At 37.4% G+C, this 22,112-nt stretch overlaps 1 protein-coding gene across 1 annotated transcript in view; it reads left to right on the forward strand.

Moving 5' to 3' along the window:
• Positions 1 to 22,112, forward strand: part of LOC131226939 (transcription factor MYB1-like) — a 39,232-nt gene that overhangs the window by 16,047 nt on the left and 1,073 nt on the right. The gene's annotated exons all lie outside the window — the stretch shown is intronic.

The raw sequence follows: 22,112 nt of genomic DNA on the forward strand, positions 1-22,112 counted from the left end.
GGCAAAGGTGTTTCCTCTTCTTCTACTTCATCCTCATCCCGTTAGCTAGGTAGGTAGTCCAGATTCATCTTGTGAATGTTTGTATTATCAAATAGAAGGGCTGCCTCAAGTACCTTAGTAGGAGGAATGATAACATTACAATGAATGACAATGCTATTTATAATATAAGTAAATGGAACAGACCCATGACTAGAATGGATACAAAATTAAATAATTAAGTAACACATTAAAAAGGTAAGGCATATAGGAATGCCAGACACAATAGCATGAAGAACACGAGACATAAAGGAAGTAAGCTCAGAATTATTCCCGAACCTAAGATAGACATTGGAAGTGAAAATACGATGAAGAACTCTATATTTAGGCAATATCTTATTAGCACGGAGGGCATTACCCAAACTCCATTCGACATTAAACTAACACAATTTACGAGTAATTTCCCGACATTCAGTTTCATTCATCCTTTGAGTAAGAGTAGGAATGGGAATACCTTCATCATTAACATTAATGTTCATCAACCCTGAAATAAGATGCCTATCAATAGGGAATGTCCATTCTCTCAAATTAATAAACAATGTTAGATTATTTAGGGACAGTTTACCTATTAACACATACATTCCTTATGCTATAGAGCGGTATCCCATTCTGCCCTAATTAAGAATATTTTCCCAACCAACTGAGGTAAGAATAGGAAGGAGCTGGAATGGAGCAATGTGATCAATGTTCACCATCTTCTCTATGATAATTTTCCAATTATGGAGATCCCTAACATGCTCTGAATCTTCTTCGGGAGATCTTAGGGTTCTCACCCTAATAGGAGTTGACTTGGAGGAAGAGCCATGAGTAACTTTCCTCTTAGTGCAATGCTCCATTCAGATATTATAATAGAGAAAATTACAACTAAAAGATGAGTTTGGCAAGGATCATATTTTTGCACAAAACACACTATAGAGAAGGTGTGAAACTTAAAATAAATCATAAAGGAATGATTAACTAGCAACAATAAATCCAAATCTTTAAAAAAAACGTGAAATGAACCACTTACATGGAGGAAATGGAAATGGGTTTGACGAGTGGAGGCACGATTGGTTGAGGAAGAAGAGAGAAATGGGGTGAAATAGATATTTTTCCCTCTTTTAATGAGTAAGCCCGAGATCCACAACTGGTCGAGAGTGGTCCTCGACTCGTCGAGGGTCAAGGACGTACTCAACCCGTCGAGCAAAAAAAAAATCATTTTTAATATTTTTAAATGTTTTACATTTTTTATTAATATGTAAATAAAAAAATAAAAAACATGATTTAATTAATTAGAAATACACATACCAATATCATGTTTTAATTTAGAATATCTATTCCTATCAAACGGTTTAGTCATAATGTCAGTAAGTTGTTTTTCAGTCTGGATATATTTTAATGAAATGCTTTTATCCTCAACCAATTCTCAAATATAATAATATCTAATGTTGATTGTGCTAGAATTATCACAGTAAAAAATCATTGTATCTTGCGCAATTTCGTAATCAGCTAACATTCTTTTCATCCAAACTAGCTGGGTACTAGCATTACCAGCTGTAATGTATTCAGCTTCAGCTGGTGATAAAGATACAGAACTCTGTTTCTTGTTATGTCAAGAAACTAAGCAATTTCCTATATAGAAACATCCACCACTAGTAGATTTTTTATTGTCAATGTTTCTTGCCCAATCAGAATTGGTATATCTAGCTAGTTATACAGTTGTATCGTGAGGATATCATAGACAGAAATTAGTAGTACTTGCGACATATCTGATTATATGTTTAACAACAATGAGATGAGATTCTTTTGATCAGACTGATATCTAACAAAGTCTAGCGCTAAAAGCAATATCTAGTCTACTAACAGTTAAGTATAAGAGGCTACTAATCATGCTTCGATATAAGCGAAAGTCTATACTTTTACCTATTTCATCCTTTGAAAGCTTAAGAGTTGTACTCATAGGAATATCAAACTTTTTACCGTTGTCAAATCCAAATTTCTTTACCAAATTTAAAGCATATTTGGTTTGAGAAATGAAAATACCATCTTCCTATCATTTTACTTGTAAACCAATAAAGTAATTCAATTCTCCAACTATACTTATTTCAAACTTGGATTTTATAAGCTCTGCAAACTTAATGGACAAGTTAGTACTTGTAAATCCATAAATAATATCATCAACATATATTTGTACAATCAATATGTGTTCATTATATTTTTTTGACAAATAATGTTTTATCAATGCTTTCCATGATAAATTTATGACTAAGTAAGAACTTAGCCAGCTTTTCATACTATACCCTGGGAGCTTGAGACCATAAAGTATCTTTCTAAGACGATATATATGATTTGAAAATTTAGGGCCTTCAAAACCCTAATGTTGTTCAATATAAACTTCTTCATGTAGATCACCATTTAAGAATGCACTTTGACATCCATTTGATATATTTTCAATTTTTTATAACAGGCAATAGAAATAAATAATCTAATGGATTCAAGATGCGCAACTAGTGTGAAGGTTTCGTCATAGTCAATTCCTTCTATCTAAGTATAGCTATGTACAACCAGTCGTGCCTTATTTCTAATCATATTTCCCATTTCATCAGATTTATTCTTAAAAATTCATTTAGTTCCAATCACATGTTTATCAGATGATATTGGAACTAAATACCAAATATCATTTCTTATGAATTGATTTAACTCTTCTTGCATGACCACTATCCAATTTTCATCGGTAAGTGCTTCTTTTACATTAGTCGGTTCAATTTAAGAAGTGAAGTAAATGTAGTTACAGATATTTTCTAACTGTTTTTTTTTTCGAACACCAGTAAGAGGGTTACCTAATATCAGATCAGTAGGATAATCTTTGACTGATCTTAGTTTAACATTAACTGAATTAGACGAAGAGTCAGGTTTCTCAATAAACTTGACTTCATCATCATCTTGACTTGATGAGGGTGTGATCAGGTGATCGTCAATTACAACATTAATATATTCCTGGATCACTCCTGTTCTTTTGTTAAGGACGTGATATACTTAACTATTCAGAGCTTAACCTAAGAATATTCCTTCATCATTCTTGTCTTCAAACTTCTTCAAAATTTTCCGGTCACATAATATGAAACACTTACTTCCAAAAATTTAAAAGTATTTGACAGTTGGTTTTTTATTGAACCACAACTCATAAGCTGCTTTATCTTTTGATTTTCTAACATACACATGATTTATAATGTAGTATGCAGTATTAACAGCTTCAGCCCATAAGCTTTTTTACAAATTCATGCTATTTAGCATAACATTGGCCATTTCTTAAAGCACTCTATTCTTTCTTTCAACAACCCCATTCTGTTGAGGTATTTTAGGAGCAGAGAACTCATGTGATATACCATGATCTATACAATACTTCTTAAAATTGCTATTTTCAAACTCAGTATCATGTAAAAGTGCCCTGGTTTGTCAATTAGCATGAGTGTTGAGTCAGCAAGACAGGTGAGCCCCATAGGAAGATCATTTAAGCATCTGCCTCAACTGGATGTGTGCTCTGAACTTATTAAAAGTAAACTTAGCCTCACATCCTATGTCCCAAAACACCCAGGTATACAAAACCCTTAAAAATGGATAGAACAACATAGGGGTTATAGTATGAAAACTAGTTTGCAAAACACAAAAATTTCTAAGTTTTCAGCTCTTGTTGATATATCGAGAGAAGCTCGATATGATTGGAATCCAGTTATTGATGTCCTCGAAACGTAATCGATATCATCGAATTGAGGACCACTTGTGTCCAACAACCAAATTGATCTCTATACTAAATTATCGATGAATCGATGGAACATTTAGTATCATCGACATTCAAATTTTGAGAACATCGAGACGGCTCATATAATCAAACCCTGGCCTATTTGTGTCCACTAAGCTTCTAAGGAAAATCATACATTTATCGATGACTCGAAGGAAGCCTCGATATCCTTGGAATTCAAACTCTGATGATATCGATGGACCTTTGATGTTATCGATTTCGGACCAAACTGTCCAGTAAGCTTTTTAGGAAAATCCTCTTTAAATGATTCAAGGAATCGAAACTCTTTTGATAAAATCGATGTTCAAATATTGATCATATCGAATCTAGGTCGATATCATCAAATTCGAACAATAGAGTGTCCAGCGAGCTTATAGGAAAATCTTCTGAAAAAGATCGATGAATCGAAATAGGTATCGATATCATCGACATTTGAAATTTGATGACATTGTAGAAGGATCGATAATGTTGAAGCCATTGTCTCTATTCTTAGCCCACTCTCTTCTTTTTCATTATCGAGAAATTGTTTCGTGGGTTGATGACATCGAAGCATGTTCGATAGGATCGATTTGTGCATAAGAGGTTCGTCAATAATTGTCAAAAGAGTTCATTTCATCGATCTGTCCCTTGATGTCTTCGAAACTATACAATTGATGATATCGAAGATTGATCGATGATATCGAACTCTTTCAAATATCTGACTATTTTATTACCATTGGATCTCTTTGCCTATTTAAGGAGAGCTTGTTATTGGTTGCTGTAGTGAGAAAAATAGAGAAAGCCTTGAGAGAGTCCTGCATACTATTTACCCTAAGCTCTTTTTCTCATGGGAGTTCATCCTCCAACACACCCTCATTATTAATATTCAATAGAGTGGATTGGGGAATGAATTTTCATATTCAAGGATCATCTAGCTACCACCTTAATGGCAAATCGTTGAGCTGGGATACCTTGAATGCTTAAATGCTTGGAATCACTCCGTCTTTAAAATAGAAAAATATTTAATAGAGTAAGATTCCAACATAACCTTGACCCAACCGATTGTCATATATTAGAGCATCATTAATGTTACAGATCAAGGGAGCTGAAGATTCTTTATCATAAAAGGAGAAGATCTTCATCAATGTGCTTAATGAGGCTCATCTACTTATCTGTAAGTCATTAGAGTCTAGAGACCTTGCTGATCATTCCTTTGTGTAGGATTGGGTCACAGGTGATTCTCACCCCTTTCAAGTCCTTATAGGAGGCCTCCAATTGGAGAATATGTGTAGGTGCTATGTGTTAACCCTTGCTCCTGGGGAGCATAAACTTAGGTCCTTAGTGTAAGTCCTTAGCCTATGTGGCCTAAAACCTAGGTGTTATATGTTAACCTTTACTCTTATGTAGGGCATAAAATCTAGGTTCCTTGTCTGGACCCTTGGCCCATGTAGCCTAAAACCTGGGTACTGTGTGCTGACCGTTGCTCCTGGGAAGCATAAACTTAAGTCCTTAGTGTAGGTCCTTAGCTTGTGTGGCCTAAAACCTAAGTGTTGTGTGTTGACCTTTATTCTTATGTAGAGCATAAACTCTTAGGTTCCTTGTGTGGATCTTTTTCTCTTGTGTATGGCATAAAACTTAGGTATTATGTGCTGACCCTTGCTCCTGTGTGAGGTATAAACTAGTGTCTCATGGAGACATTTTAGGTACCTTACGTAGGTCTTAGAGTCAACTTTGTGTAGGTTGTACTGGTTTGAGGTAAACCTGATTTGAAACCTCCGTTAGTGAAATCAAGTACACTCAAGGGTAGAGTGCGTCCACCGGGAGTGGAGTAGGCAAGTAGCCAAACCACTATAAATGACCGTGCTGGGGATTGCTATTTGTGTTTTACTTTTTTGTGTTTACTTTGAATGTTCACATGATGCATGATGACATGATTATTTCAAACTGATAAGTATCATATTCCACACACAGTCACTCATTCAATCCATCTTAGACTAAGGTTATATATATTGTTCAGATTCTACTTAGTCAAGTGATTGGATCCTCTATTTGGCTTGGAAGCCATTAGAGTTAAGTTAAAGATATCTTGATAAATTGTTATATTATATCAAGATAATGATGATAGGGTTTTAAGCTGTCATAAAATTTTATAAAATCCTATTCACCCCCCTCTAGGACACTTTGACCTATTCCTACTTCTATTAGAGTGGTCTTTACCGTAATTTCACCATGATCACTTCTGATCCTGATTACATTTACTTCTCTTTCAGTCTAAATTTGTCTCAGAATTCTTTTGACTTCATCAAGATTTTCAAATTTCTCTCTCAAGAAAGTTACCCAAGTACATCTGGAAAAATCATCATCGATAACCAAAAAATACTTCTTTCAACCTCTACCCTCTATTCTTGTTGGTTCAACCAAATCTATATAGAGAAGTTCAAGAGGTTTGGTTGTGGCTAAGGAGTTCACTTTCTTGTGACTACTTTTAGTTTGCTTCCCAATTTAGCATGCACTACAAATTTTTTCTATCTTTTTTTTAATTTGGGTAGACCGCGAATCTGGTCTCTTTTGCTCAATCTAAAAAGATTTTGATAGTTAACATGTCTAAGATGTTTATGCTATAGTTCTATTTCATCTGTTTGGACCATGTAACATGAAAAGTTAAAAGAGCATGACTCATTGATGATAAATTTTCAGAAGTCCTACGACCATTTAATATCACACAACCTTTCTCATTTGTAATCTCGCATCCGTGATTAGTAAATTTTACGTTGTATTTGTTATCGTAGATTTGAGAAATACTTAGGAGATTATGCTTAAGACTTTCAACATACAAAATATTTTCAAAAGGAGGAAGATTAAAGAGTTGAACAATACCCTGGCCTATAATTCTGTAGTTGCTTTCATCACCAAAAGTAATCGAACCGTCATTCATTTCTTTAAAGTCGGTGAATATTGCTTTGTCACCTATCGTATATCTTGAACATCTACTATCCAGGTACCATTTTGAATGGCTAGAAGCTTTGAAGGCTGCGTGGGTAACAAGACATGTAACTTTTGGAACCCATTTCATTATGGTTCCGGGTTTAAGAGTTCTATTGGTTTTTCTTTGCTTTTAGGAGTTGGAATTTCTCCACTATCTATTAACTCCGATTACATTTGAGTTAGATTTAAGAAGCTCTTTAAGTAAGTCCACTATTTGCTTAGCTAAAGGATGTTTATTATATCTTTGATTTCTATAGCTAATGCCATTAGAATTATCTTTAGAAGCTTGAAAAGATTTTGGATTTTTGAAACCATTTTGGCTATAATTTTTCAAATTCTTTCCTTTTCAGTTTGAGGATTCACCTTTTACACATATATGAATTGCATTTTTATTTTTCAGTGAACTATTTTTTATATAGCCCAAACCCAATTTATCGCTATATTTTCTGGATGCAGTTAATAGTTTTTCTAGCTTAGGGTCTCCATGGGTATATCTTAAAGTATCCTTAGAACTCAAAAGAAAAGAAACTTCGAGTTTTAGATTCTCATTTTCAATTCTAAGTTTTTATAACTCTGAGGTTTTGAAATTTAAATCAAGTTTTGTTTTTTCAAAACAATCAGAAAGATGAGATTTTTTCAAAATATTGTTTTCAAGTTCTTCTTTTAGTTTAAGATATTTTTCCTTTTAAATTTTCAGTTTGACACCAATTTGGCAACTTTCCCTATATAGGGCATTGTACGCATCTTAAAGATCATCTTCATTCCCATTTTTAGGGTCACTCTTGAGATTAACATAATTAGATAAGTTATAGCTATCTGATAAGGTGACTCTAGCTATAGTCATCAGGGCTTTTACTTCATTTGAGTTCTTTTGTTTTGATTCATCTGACTTAGAAGAACTTTCAGAGCCAGATAATTCATCCCAAGTAGCTATCATGCCCTTTCTTTTTTATCTATCCGTTTTAGGACATTTATTCGCCAAATGCCCATATTCATAACAGTTGAAACATTGACTGTCTTTTATAGATTTTCAAGATTTAGATTTTCCTTTTCTTTTCTCAGATAGTTTTTGAAAATCAGTTCTTTTCTTGTTTTTGAAAATTTTGAAAATTTTCTTAGCAAGTAAAGCCATATTATCTTCCGTATCTTCAACATCAGAATTATCATAGTTATCTTTTGAAACAGATTTAGATGATTTAAGAGCAATGGACTTACCTTTAAGAGCTTTAATATTTAACTCATACATTTAGAGTGACCAACTTACTCCTCAACCTTCATTAAATTAGTGTCTCTCAGTTCATGAATGGTAGTTACTTTGGAATTGAATCTCTCAGGAAGAGATCGTGGTATTTTAATATAGACCTTGCTTTCTAGGATTCCATCACCTAGACCCCATGTGGAATTTACTATATCATTTAATTTTGTATAGAAGTCCATGAAAGTTTCATTTTTTTCCATACATATTTCCTCAAATTTTGTAGTGAGGATTTGAACTTTAGATTTCTTGACTATCGTAATTTCTTCATATGTCATTTCAAGAATATCCTAGGCTTGTTTAGTTATATCACATGAAATGATTCTTTTGAATTCATCAAGTGATAGATCACAAGTTATGGCATTTAAGGCCTTAGCATTTGCACTGCTTTCATTTTTTTGAGGTGTAATCCATAAATAAAATGGAGTTTCTTTCAAAGATTTGGTTCCATCACTACCTAGAACTTCAGACATAGGTGGTTTCTATTTGATTATTGTTGCTTGCCACACACTTTCATCTAAGGTTTTAGAAAAATCATCATTATGGCTTTCCAGTATGCATAGTTAGAGCTTGGCTTTTCAGTATGCATAATTAGAGCCATAAAAAGGTCGTGGCCCAGTAATAGACAAGCTATCGAAATTTGACATAATGAAAGCTCTAGATCTTTAAACTCAAGGAACTTAATCCAAAAACATGAGCAACTTAACTTTGATACCACTTAAAAAGGGTGAGCTAACAGTCCTAGAGAGGGGGTAAATAGGACTATGCCAAATAAAAAGTTAAAGTACTAAAATAATAAACAAATCAGAAATCTCAATAGCATTAGTATTGAAAAATTGATTCAAACTTAGTTCGTAGGACAACCTTACACTAAAAATAAAGTTTAAGGTATGACAACCTGATTTCACAAATGTTTATAAGGATCAAGATCTCAAACCAAGCAACAGACAAGAGAGCGATCTATTACAAGCATTCACCGCATTTGCATAAATAAATTACAATCATTCACCACATATGCAAAAACTAAACATTCACCACAAATACCAGGAGTTATAGTGGTTCGGTGTGTACACTAACTTTTCTTAAACAACCACACCTACTCCACTCCGAATAATCACAATCCACATGATATTGGTGTTCACTAAAAAATAAGGTTTTCACAGGTTCACCTTAAAACCTTACACAGTTGTGATTTTAGAAGGCCTATCATAAACAGAAACCCCATGCTGAGATTTTCTAGCTATCTCAGTCAAAACTAAATATGAGATTTTCTGACCATCTCAATGAAACTAAAAATACAGAATATAAAAATGTACTTATCTTCTTCTTGAAGGTGAATCTCTTGAAGTAGCCTGTAGAACTACTTTGCTTGAAGTCGTTTAATGTCTAGTAACACAAACAAAGGTTCTAGGTTTTAGATTGATTTTAAATTAATTTAAACTAAGGGCTACTTGTTTGAATTCCTTAAGATCTCAAAAAGAGTGATTACTCTATTTTAAAAAGTAAGATTTATAAAAAAGAGATCAAGCAATTAAACTAAAATCTATATAAAGAAAATATTAAAATACTGTGTAATAGCTTGAAGATAGTGGGGACTTCTCTGTTTCTAAGTGGAGGCTTTTATTAACTTGGATGAGTAATTTCGGATTGAGAGAAGGCCTTTATTTATAGGCTAAAAAGTTGTTACTTCGACTCGTCTAAGGTCTCCTTCAACTCATCCAAGATCTAACCAAATTTCAATTTTTGGGCACGATCGGATAAAACAGTCTTTCGACTGTTAAAGGCCTTGCTCGACTGCTCGAGGGCCCTCTTCGACTGGTTGAGCATGCGCTTCAACTGGTCAAGGGTGCCAAAAAATTAGTTGTTAAGCTTCGAGTCGAGTAACCCTCGACTGGTCGAAGGTGCCTCTTCAACTTGTCGAGAAATCACCAGAATTATCCATTTTTTTTAATTTCAAACTTAGACTGGTCGAAGACTATCTTAAACAGGTTGAGCCATAACTTAGACTAGTCGAACCAAGACTTAGAAAAGTCGAACGAAAGCCTAACTAAAGTATAAAAACCCATATAAGTTTATCATTTGAAAGCACCTAAGTCTAAGGTCTTTCTAAGTTCAATTATACCTGAGAAAACTAGATATTGAAGTATAAAGCTTGAATCTTCAATAGTGCATAGTTAATCTTTTACTTGAAGTGTAGTTAAAGGTAGAGCTTGATCTTCTACAAGTAGCGTAGTAGAACTTGAATTCATTTTAGCCAGAACTTTCCAACTTCATGACTTGTGCTTATGCTTGCACTTTTCAACTTCATGACTAGTTCTTGAAACTTGGTTTCCATAGTAGATGATGAACTTGAGACTTGAAACTTAAGCTTTCCATCTTGATTCACTTGAAACTTTCCATCATATTGTGTGAACCACATCATAAGTTGTTTTGTCCCATTGAAATTTGACAAACAAGAGTATGCTTTATGCATTACAGCACCTACAGTGTTGAAAATGAAATGAATCGATCAAGTGACTCCAAAAACAATTTGCAAAGATAATAAGAGGTGGATTAGGCTCTATCTCGCAGGTTGATAGGTGTATACATTCAGCAATCCCAATCTTGGTCCAATAAACAGAGAACCGACTCTTGACACATTAATGCTATTCAACCTAATCTCGGGGAGGTTTCAGCTATGATCGAAGTGTTTTCTCCAGTTCCCAATATTTCCAATCGAAAGATTCGTGGAAAATGAAGAAGTTCTTTTTCCTGGTTAGTAAGGAAGAATGGTGTGATATCGAAAAGATCAGTAGAAGAAGTAGGTTGGAAGGTGGGCCCAAGATATAAAATGGGGTTAGAAAATTACCTTTGTGAAAACATGAGGAAAAACAACTCTAATAGAGTGTTAAAAGAAGAAGTCGGAGACGCTGAAAGATTAGAAAGTTTCGATTTCTTCAGTGTCATGGCAATAAGCAGCGGATGGAGGATAAGGTTTGAAAGAGGAAGAACAAAGAAGACATGAGAAAATGAGACAAGATAGCATATATGGGGCCACCACATGTGCAACATCAATTATCGTATGATGATATGAATGAATTCTGAGGTAAAATTTGCGTTAGAGATACAAAAATATATTCTCCATGTGCCACATGGCATGTGTACGACGAAAAGAATGAAAGACAAAGACATTGTTTATTATTGAGGAAGCAAAGAGCACTGTGTGGCCACCTTAGTAATATGTTATCACATTCCTAGCTTTTCTTTATTGAATAGATAAAAATGTAAGGGGGCAGTGTTTGTACCAAAATCTGTCCGAATCAAATGGACGATGTGGATTAAGCCACGTGGCATAAAAGATATTTGAAAGGCATACCCATATATTTGAAGGATGGGTCATCTCTTCATGGTTGTTTTTAATATTTAGATTATTTCCAGTGAAGTGTATGCAACTGTTCGAGCCACGTTAACCCTAAAACATGTTTTGGATGTACAATGAAGATAAGATCATGGTTGATGAATGTAACCACTATTTTCCATCAGGTTACACGTGAAAGCACCACATGGACTGGCGATTGACCCCTCATTTCTTCCAAAAAGTTATAAATAGCAAAATCAGATCCAGAGTAAAGGACCTTTCCGAATCCAAAAAATCCAACTACACATCCAGTGCAACGTTGTTTATCTAGTTTAGTTCTCCCCTGGTCGGCAGCAGCGGACACTTAGTGCAGATCTTAGATTCACTCTATCCATGTGGATGTGCCAGACCGACCCTTAGTTGTAGTCAAGTAGGTATAATTCCCTTCCATCTATGCTTGCGAGCTGGATTTGAAAGAAGACCATAGTTTAGGAACCTGTTCTCCTACACTCATACGCTAGGTGGGCTTTAGAATTTGTAATCTCCGGCATTGTCCCTTGCCTCACTCATCAACATACAACTCTCAGAAGCACCTTGCTACTCTCAGCCAGACCGGTGATCACACTGTAGTGGTAAGTAAATCGCATACCTTTTTCTATATCCACTGCTCTCCAATCTTTTCTATTTTTTCCCATACAACTGATGTACCTTCGAAAATCATTATGTTTTCAAGGGAAAAAGAGTTCATTGGAGGAAGAGCCCTAACCTTCATCAATCACCTAAGTAATGAGCACACAAAAGTTGGATGAATAGATGATACAGTCGAATACACAACCGATCCTTGCTCTATCTTGATGCCAAGGGTCTGTGTTCATGGTTTGAATCGGTCCCAATCGATTTTTGCACACCCACAATCCACACACATGTTTCTGTTAGTGCACTGGTTTATGCACCCTATTTTTCAATCACATGAGTCCTTGTGTCATGTACTCAGTTGAGCCCTTGGAAGTTGAAGACCAAAGACACGAGTGAAGGTAGAGTATTAAGGAGCAAAGAATAGGTAAATGCGGTACCTTAGTGATACTAACAGTTGACCTAAAACAACCTAAACCTCTAGATGATCTTAAAGTTAATATGTACAACTTTTATTGATAATCTCTTAAGCCATAGGAGCCTAAATTGACCATCCTTATATTTTCTTTAAAGGTCCCTTGTTACTGAAAAAGATGCACAATTTCAACAACTTTCAGTAAGGGTGCACACGGTTCGGTTCGGTCCGATTCTGGGGTGAAATTGGAACCGAACCGTTCCTTACGGTTCCAAGATTTTCGAAACCAGAACTGGACCGTTAACACCCTAGAACCGAACCGGAGCCAAACCGTGAAAACCGGTTCGGTTTTACGGTTCTGGGCTTTTTATAATCTGGCCCAATTGCATGTTCTATTTTATAATTTAGACCATGTCCATTCGTGGTGTGATTCACATGATAAATGGTTTAGATATTATATATAGTGTGAAAAAATACATTTATGAAAACAAGCAAAGGGTGCATTGTAAACCATAAATCATGAGTCAAATATACAACTAAAATATATTGTAAACTCACAGTTCCAGATTTGGTTCCACGGTTCAGTTCCAAGTTCAGTTCCACGGATCAGATCCATGGTTTGAATTCACAGTTCGGATCCATGGTTCGGTTCTGTTCTACATACCCCCAAACCAGAACCGAACTGAACTAAATGGTTCTTTAATTTTTGGAACTGGAATCGAAACCGGTGCACTTTAAAATCGGACCATTTGGTCGGTTCCGGTTCGGTTCCATGATTCTACCGGTTCGATGTGCACCCCTAATTTTTGGTCCCACTGAACCCACCTTCAGTTCAACCGAAAACAGCTAAAATAAGACAGCTTGATGGGTTATAATTCTGGGTAATTCAGCAGAAACCGAGTGCTACTTTCGGTCACACCGAAGACCACCTTCGGTGCAATTGAAGACAACCTTTGGTGCGACCGAAAGTGCCCAAGTTTGTCTAGCAGCTTTGTTGTTTAATTATATGCGACCGAAGACTAGCCATTTCTGTCCGTTTTATGATCATTCGAACTCAATTTCTTTATAAAGAAGATTTGGTCTTAGGGAATTTTAAAAGGCTTTTGGTGTAATTGAAACTTAAGTGAATCCATAATCATATCCCACATCCTAAGCCTTACATTCTATGAGATTTAATTTCTCTTCTTCAGTTCTACCACTTTATTGAAGATTCGAATCTCAATGTTAAAGATGAACTCAATCCCCACCATATTTTAGAGTTTAAACCCAACCTCTATAATTATATCCTTATATAAATCGTCTAGAAAACCCTTCTAGGTGAATCCCCTAGGCATTACATTTTATCATTAGTTATAGGAGATTCTACCCAACCTCCGATCACCTTGCTCACTACATTGGAGCATCGCATGTAAGGTGTCTAATCTTGAAGTTGAAGCATTGACAACGCATTGACATCATGATCAAATGAGCAATTGAGGAGCATATTCAAGCATGGCTGAATTTTGAAAAAATGACTCAAGAACGACACATCAACGGGGCTCAATTTGACAAGTAAGTGTTATTAAGTGAGTTTATACTCTCTTTCCTTGTATAGGATTGAAGGTAAAAGTTTGTGACCCAAACTCGAATAAGTTCTTGTGTCGGACCTAAGCTCTTGTGTAGGGCCAAATTCACCAAACATAGGTGTATACATGTTAATATCTGTGAGAGCTTCTAGCAAGAGGAGACGTATATCTTTGGACTAGGACCTATGCTATTGGTTAGCTGATAGAAAATTAGCTAAAGTCTCTTACAAGAGCCTCCAAAAGGAGTATACATCAGTAAGTTCTTATGTAGGACTGATGTTTTTGGCAAGACTATAGAAAACTACGTGAAGTCTCTTGCTGGAGTCGATCCTTCTGTAGAATTATAAAAGTTGGAGGTGAACCCGATTTAAAACTCTTAATAGTGAAATTCGGTACAATCATGTGTTGAGTGTGTCAGTCAGAAGTGGAGTAGGAAACTGAACCACTATACATGTTTGTGTTTGAGATTATCTTTGAGAACATATTTGATTATGCTTATGTGATTGAATATTTAATTATATGTATGCATGATTAGATGAATGATAGGAGTTGATAGGTAACACATCCCATACACACATATACACTATCTTGTTAGTTACTTCATCACTACATTTTTTAAAGTGTATGTGATTAGACCCACTAATGGCTTAAAAGTCTTAAAGTTAATTATCTTATTTAGTTTAATTTACGTGTCAGTTAAGTATTTAATCATGTTTGAAATGTATAATTTTAGTTGATCCTAATCACCCCCTCCTAGACATAGCCATCCGTAACTCTGCCAAGCTTATGGGCATAGCCCGTGACTCTCCACATGCAATTTCTGATCCGTGTGGCAAACAATTCGAGACCAATCAAATTTTACCTGCTCGCAATTCACACACGTGTACTGTGTGTCCGCATTCAATACCAACACCCATCTTCGTGAGAACTAATTAGATAAATTGCTGATCATAGTTCTTGTGCGCATGCTGTGTACAAGTTCTCTCTCTCTCTCTCTCTCTCTCTCTCTCTCGGTTCATGTTATCGCTAACAGATTATATATGTGAACTACTGAACCCAAACAGAAGGTGGGCGGCACCCTGTTTGTCACCCTATATGAAAATTTCGCTAATCCGCTCAATGGGTGGGTCACATCAGTGGGTTCCATTGATTTTCAGGTCGCGTTGCATCGATGAGTCAATTGGCATGAATTTCATATAGGGCGATCTTCATGGTGCACCATTTTCAAGGTATTGATTTTTAAACATGTGAGTTATTGGCTGAAACAGAGGGCTACAATATTATTCCTTGTGATACAGCCGCTGCTTCCCATGATTTCTCTTATTTGATAGAGTTTGTTTTGCCTCTATATATGGCAACACAGGATCCACCGTGTCCCGCCACCCACTGGGGCCCAAATGCTAAGCCAGACTGATGATTGGATCTGCCCATATTGTCTTTTCTACAGTAAATAGGCTATTATCCCATAATCATGCTATAGCGACGATCCCATCCTTTCATTTCTAGAGTTGAATGAGAACCATTGATAAAACTCTTTTTCTTGTTATAAATTCATCTTCAAGTAGTGACGATCAGATCATCAGAAAGGATATGATGACCCAAATAAAATAGACTCACCACGATGAATGGTTCTGACCATAGGACCACTAACCATATGTGCCCCACGCGCGCGCGGATCTGAAAAGAACCACTAAAGCGTGCCCCGCACAGACGCGGATTAGGTGGTGTTGCTAACACCCCCAGCCGTGGTGTGTGATGTGATGGGCTTTATGGGGCCTACCCTGATGTATTTCTCTTATATCCATTCCGTCCATCCGTTTTGGAAGCTTATTTTAGTACATGAAACTAAAAATAAAGTAGATCCGAGGTTCAAGTGGACCACCCTACTGAAAACAGTGGTAATTGAGTGGTCATCCTTAAAAACGTTTTGGGGCCACAAAACCTTTGGATCAAGCTGATATTTGCATTTTCCCTTCATCCAGGTCCATGTGACCTTATCAACAGGTTGGATGGCAAGTAAACGTTATGATGGGTCCTAGGAAGGTTTCAACGATAAGTGTCATTGTCCACACTATTTCCTGTGATTTCGCCCACTTGATTTTCAAATATGATTAACCCATCACCTTAGTGTTGATAGTCTTGTGAGTCTACCAGGAGGTCATACGTAGACTCACAAGAGTTTCAACACACCCATTGGGGGTGAAAAACCACTGGTGCGAGTGTGTGGGGGTATAATTGTGTGTTAAAAAAACAGTATCAAATATACATATAAAATAAATAAGTGAAGGAGTTTGTTCCCATTGTATTTTCATATGCTAAAAAGCCTAATTTTATCAAAATAATTGTCAGTGCAGCTGCTTTCTCTTCCGAAACTGTCTCATCGGACAAACGTCTCCCGTGGCCATCTCCCACCATGTAGCAGTTAGAAATGTGGCATGATAAAAGAGATTGAAAACCTTTTTACTTGAAGGCCCCAGATACCACGCATCGACAGGAGATAAGAGTGCTAAAGTTTGGATTAAACGTTGTTACCACCCATGTAAAATTAACAACCCACCTTATCTTTCCTTCCATACCACAATCCATATCCAAATAAGGACTTATGACCACACATCAAGTGAGCATACACCTTTTGCCATTGGATTGTATCCACATCACTGCTTGCTTGGGTCATGATCCTAGGAGTTGCTATTGTCTAAGATGGGTTGCGGTCCAAGAAAAAAAAAAAAAAAAAAGGCCCGTTGGTGATGATGATCGTGTTGGGGGCCGTTGAACAAAACCTTAGGATCTAGCCTCCCAAAAACACCAGAATTATGGGATAATAAAGCAATAAAATAAATCAAAGCATAACTAGACAACACAAGAAATTTTTACGTGGAAAATACTCAAAGAGGTAAAAACCACGGGACCTCGTCCAGATCAACAATCCACTATGAAGTAGAACGTTATAACCGATCACAAGCACATACCACTTGGATCAAACCTTCTCTACTCAGGCAAGAGTGGATAAACAATAAGAGAATTAAAAAAAAACAGAGAAATCTAACCGATTACGAAGACATAGAAGCGCTGAGATGTCGAGTACACAGTAGACCACCTCTACGAGCAAAACCTTCCTTCCACAAGCTTCCTCTCTCTCTCTCTCTCTCTCACCTTTGATAGCTCTAAACCCTTTCGCAAACCCTTGTAAAGCTTTAGGAAATCCTCTTACATTACTTAAAAAAGTCATAGGAACTAGTTTAGGCAACTCCCTTCCGCACCATGGCAAAAACCACCTCAAATTTACACGATTCGCAAAAAATCTAAATATGAATTTACGTAACCTCGACTGGTCGAGCGGAGCCTCGACCGATCGAGCAAACTCCTTGACTGATTGAGCAGCGCGAAAGAATAAACTCAATTGGTCGCTGGACTTTGAGTCGAGCACCACTCGACCAGTCAAGCAGGGCACTCGACCGGTCAAGTGACGAAGAGAAAATCCCTATCAAATTTTCCCCTTTTCGACTCAGGACGAATTCACCTTCTTCAAGCTAGCCCGGTTTCCACAAACCTCAAACTTGCCCTTGAGTAAAGCCTTGGTCATCATGTCTAACCCATTATAGTCTGTGTGGACCTTTTCAAGCTGTAACACCTTCTTTTCCAAAGTATCCCTGATCCATTGATACCAAATCTGTATGTGCTTCGACTTGGAGTACTGACTTGGATTCTTACTCAAGTGTATAGCACTTTAACTGTCGTAACAGACCACGTGTTGTTTCTGCTTCAGGCTAAGTTCTTGTAGAAACATCTTCATCCAAAACATCTTTTTACATGCATTTGTGATTGTAATGTACTCGTCCTCTGTCGTCGATAATGCTACAACCTTCTATAGCTTGCTTTGCTAAGAGACCGCTCCTCCTACAAACGTGAACATGAACCCCTATGTAGATTTCCTGAAGTCTATGTCACTTGCCATATTTACATCTGTGTAGCCCTCTAACACAGATTTTCTGTCACTATAGCATTGGCTCAACCTGGATGAGCCTCTTAGATACCGCAGTATCCACTTCACCGCTGCCCAATGCTCTTTGCCAGGATTGGTTAGATACCGGCTAACTACACAAACCGCATATGCTATCTCTAGGCATGTACCCACCATAATATACATCAAACTTCCTACTGCCGACGTATAGGGTATCTTCTGCATCTCATCCACCTCTATCTTCGTCTTGGGACACTGCTTATCACTCAACCTGAAGAGACCATCTAGCGAAGCACTGACCGGCTTCGCTGCATTCATATTGAACCACGTTAGGACTTTCTCAATATACCGCTCTTGTGACAACAAAAGCTTCCTACTGCTTTTATTACGAGTTATCTTCATTCTTAGGATCTGTTTATCTGAGCCCAAGTCTTTCATCGCGAATGACTTGCCCAACTCATATTTCAGTCTGTCAATCTTCTTAATGTTTTTTTCCCATGATGAGCATATCATTAACGTATAATAGCATAACTAAGAAATCACCATCTAAGAACTTGCATGTGAACACACAGTGGTCCAAATCCGTTCTGTCATACCCATGCTTTAACAATATGAACGAGTCAAACTTCTTATACCAATGCCTTGGAGCTTGTTTCAGCCCATACAAGTTCTTCCTCAGCCTACACACCATATTCTCTTTGCCTTTGACTTCGAACCCCTCTGATTGATGCATGTAGATCTCTTCTTACAGGTCACCATAGAGAAAGATAGTTTTAACATCTAACTGTTCTATCTCCAGATCCATGTTAGCCGTCAACCCAAGCAACACCCGTATAGATGTCATCTTCACCACTGGTGAGAATATCTCCTCGAAGTCTATACCTTTCCTCTGACTAAACCCTTTCACCACAAGTCTGGCCTTGAACCTCGTTTGTGAATTCTTGTGCTCAATCTTCTTTCTAAATACCCACTTGTTGCTCGGAGCTTTCTTTCCCTTAGGCAGTTTCACCATATCATAGGTGTAGTTCTTATGCAAGGATTTCATCTCCTCTTGCATAGCTTTCAACCAATCTGCCTTATGCTCATCGGCTAGGGCCTCAGAATAATCTTTTGGCTCCCCCCCATTAGTGAGTATAATGTACTCATGCGGTGAGTACCTCTTGTACGACTGTCTATCCCTAGATGACCTCCTCACCTGTGGCTCAACAGGTAGATCAAGTGGGGGTTGCTCTCCCGGTCCATCTTTTGTAGGAACTCTCTCATCCTTTACACCTTATTGTACTCCCCCGTCATTAGGCACTACGGGAGGAATAACTTAATCCATGTCCTATAGCTCACATGAACTAGGCTGGTTCTTCTATGACTTATCAATGTCTTCTATCAGATCCCACAATCTGTAACCAAACTTTTCATCATCATACCCCAAGAACACACACTACCTGATCTTCATATCGAGCTTAGACCTCTCGTCCTTTGGTACGTGAACGGATGCCCTGCATTCAAACACCATGAGATGATTGTATGATGGATCTTGTCTAATATACACCTTCTCGGGTACTTCTTCATTCAATGTGGGGCTGAAAGTGACCTATTTATCAAATACACTGTTGTATGCATTGCTTCTCCCCAAAACATCTTGGGCAACTTCACATGGGATAACATGTATCTGATTCTCTCTACAATGGTGCGATTCATTCGCTTAGCCACACCATTATGTTGGGGGGTCTTGGGAACCATCTGTTCATGCCGTATACCTAGGGACTTATAGTACTCATGAAAGTCACCGATATATTCACCACCATTGTCAGTGCAAATGCACTTCAATGATCTACCTGTCTCTCTCTCGACCATAGCATGAAACAATTTAAACACATCAAAGACCTCGTCCTTAGATTTCAAAACATAAACTCAAACCCTTCTAAATGCATCATCTATAAAAGTGACAAAATACAATGCCCCACCCAAGGTTTTTGTCATCATAAGACCACGAACATCAGAATAAACCAAATCTAATGTATGCACTTTATTAACTTGAGAAACAGATTTAACAAATGAAACTCTATGCTGTTTCCCTGATAAACAATCAATATAGGTTTTAAGAGGTATATATGTCACGTCTAGAAAGAGCCCCTTGTTTGCTAGTAGCTGAAGTCCTTTTTCACTCATGTGGCCTAGACGCCTGTGTCACATGTCAATAACTGAATCTTCTGCTGCGTTCAACCCACCCTTGCACACACTAACACTTGCCTTGTAAATGATGCAACACTTCTTTCCTTTAGCCGCGATCAATAAACCCTTGATGAGCTTCCACCGGCCACCAAAAAATTAGCTTTCATAGCCATCATCATCAAACCTTCCCATCGACATCAAGTTGAGGCGAAGGTCTAGGATATGCCTCACATCCCTGAGAACCAATGTGAAGCCCACATCGGTTTTCACACAAATATTATCGACCCCTATGATTTTCGATACGCTAGAATTTCTCATCTTCACGGTCTCAAAGTCACCGGACTTGTAACTTGTGAAGAAGTGCCTGCGTGGAGTGGCATGAAACGAGGCTCCCAAGTCTATCGATGTCCTGACTCATAGCCGTGAGACAAACATCATGATCTGCTGAAAGAATAACTATAACGTCGCCATCTAAAGCGACCGTAGTGGAATATGATTCATCTTCCTTCTCCTTTCTTTTTCCTTTCTTGTCGTTCCTATTCTTACAACATTCATACTTATAGTGGCCCTTCTTGCCACAATTCCAGCATTCAACATCCTTTCTGATACTCAACTTGTCTCTTGATTTATCTCGGGCCTTCCCGCCTTTTCTGTTCTTTTTTCTCCCCTGTTCTTGTGTAACAAGGGCCTCTTGCTGACTAAACCCTTGAGTCTTCCTCCTTATCTCCTAATTGAAGAGACAGCTAGTTACCTATTTCATGGATACATTTCCGTCTAGTACGAAGTTACTTAAAGATACCACCAATGTCTCCCAACTTTCGGGTAATGAGCTAAGCAATAGCAAAGCCTGTAATTTATCATCCAGGACCATCTTCATAGTGGAGAGCTAGTTTAATATATTGCTGACTTCATTCATGTGCTCAGTCACAGAACTACCATCTTTAAACTTGAGATTCACAAGTCAACTTATCATAAAAATCTTACTGTCGGTTGTCTTCCTCTCATACAACCCTTACAATTTCAGCCATATGCTAGCGGCTAAGATCTCCGTAAACACATGGTGGAATACGGAATTATCCAACCATTGTCTAATAAACCCCACCGCCTTCCAGTCCAATTTCTTCCAATCATCATCTGTCATATCCCTTAACTTTGCTGATATGCCTTGAATTGGAGAATATAAGTCCTTGCAATAAAGCAAGTCCTCCATCTTAGCCTTCCATATGGCCCAGTTAGAACTATTGTACGCTGATCATCCTTGATGAGCCACCTTCCATAATTTAGAACTGATCCCAATTCGTTCAATGAACTTAGCTCTGATACCACTTTGTTGGGGGCCATTGCACAAAACCTTAAGACCTAACCTCCCAAAAACACTAGAATTATGAGATAAGAAAGTAATGAAATAAATCAAAACATAAACCACAAAACAAAAGAGATTTTTATGTAAAAAACCCTCAAAGATATAAAAACCATGGGACTTCGTCTAGATTAACAATCCACTATGAAGTAGAACATTAAAACCGATCACAAGCACACACCGTTTGGATCAAAACTTCTTCACTCACGTAGGAGTGGATAAACAAAAGAAAATAAGAAAAATGAAGAGATCTAACAGATTATGAGGACATAGAAGTGTTGAGATGTCGAGTATACAGTAGATCACCTCTACGAGCAGAACCTCCCTTCCACAAGCTTCATCTCTCTCTCTCTCTCTCTCTCTCTCTCTCTCTCTCTCTCACACACACACACACACACACACATACACACCTTTGATAGCCCTAAACCCTTTAGTAAACTCTTGTAAAGCTTTAGGAAACCCTCTTGCATTACCTAGAAAAGCTCTAGAAACCCCTATTTATAGGTGAGGCCTCCCTCCCGCACCATGGCGAAAACCGCCTTAAATTTACGTAGTCCGCATAAAATCCGGACATGAATCTGTGTAACCATGACTGGTCGAGCCTCCCCTCGATCGGTCGAGCAGAGTCCTCGACTATTC

This window comes from Magnolia sinica, chromosome 15 (genome assembly GCF_029962835.1).
Source record: "Magnolia sinica isolate HGM2019 chromosome 15, MsV1, whole genome shotgun sequence".
Lineage (NCBI taxonomy): Eukaryota > Viridiplantae > Streptophyta > Magnoliopsida > Magnoliales > Magnoliaceae > Magnolia > Magnolia sinica.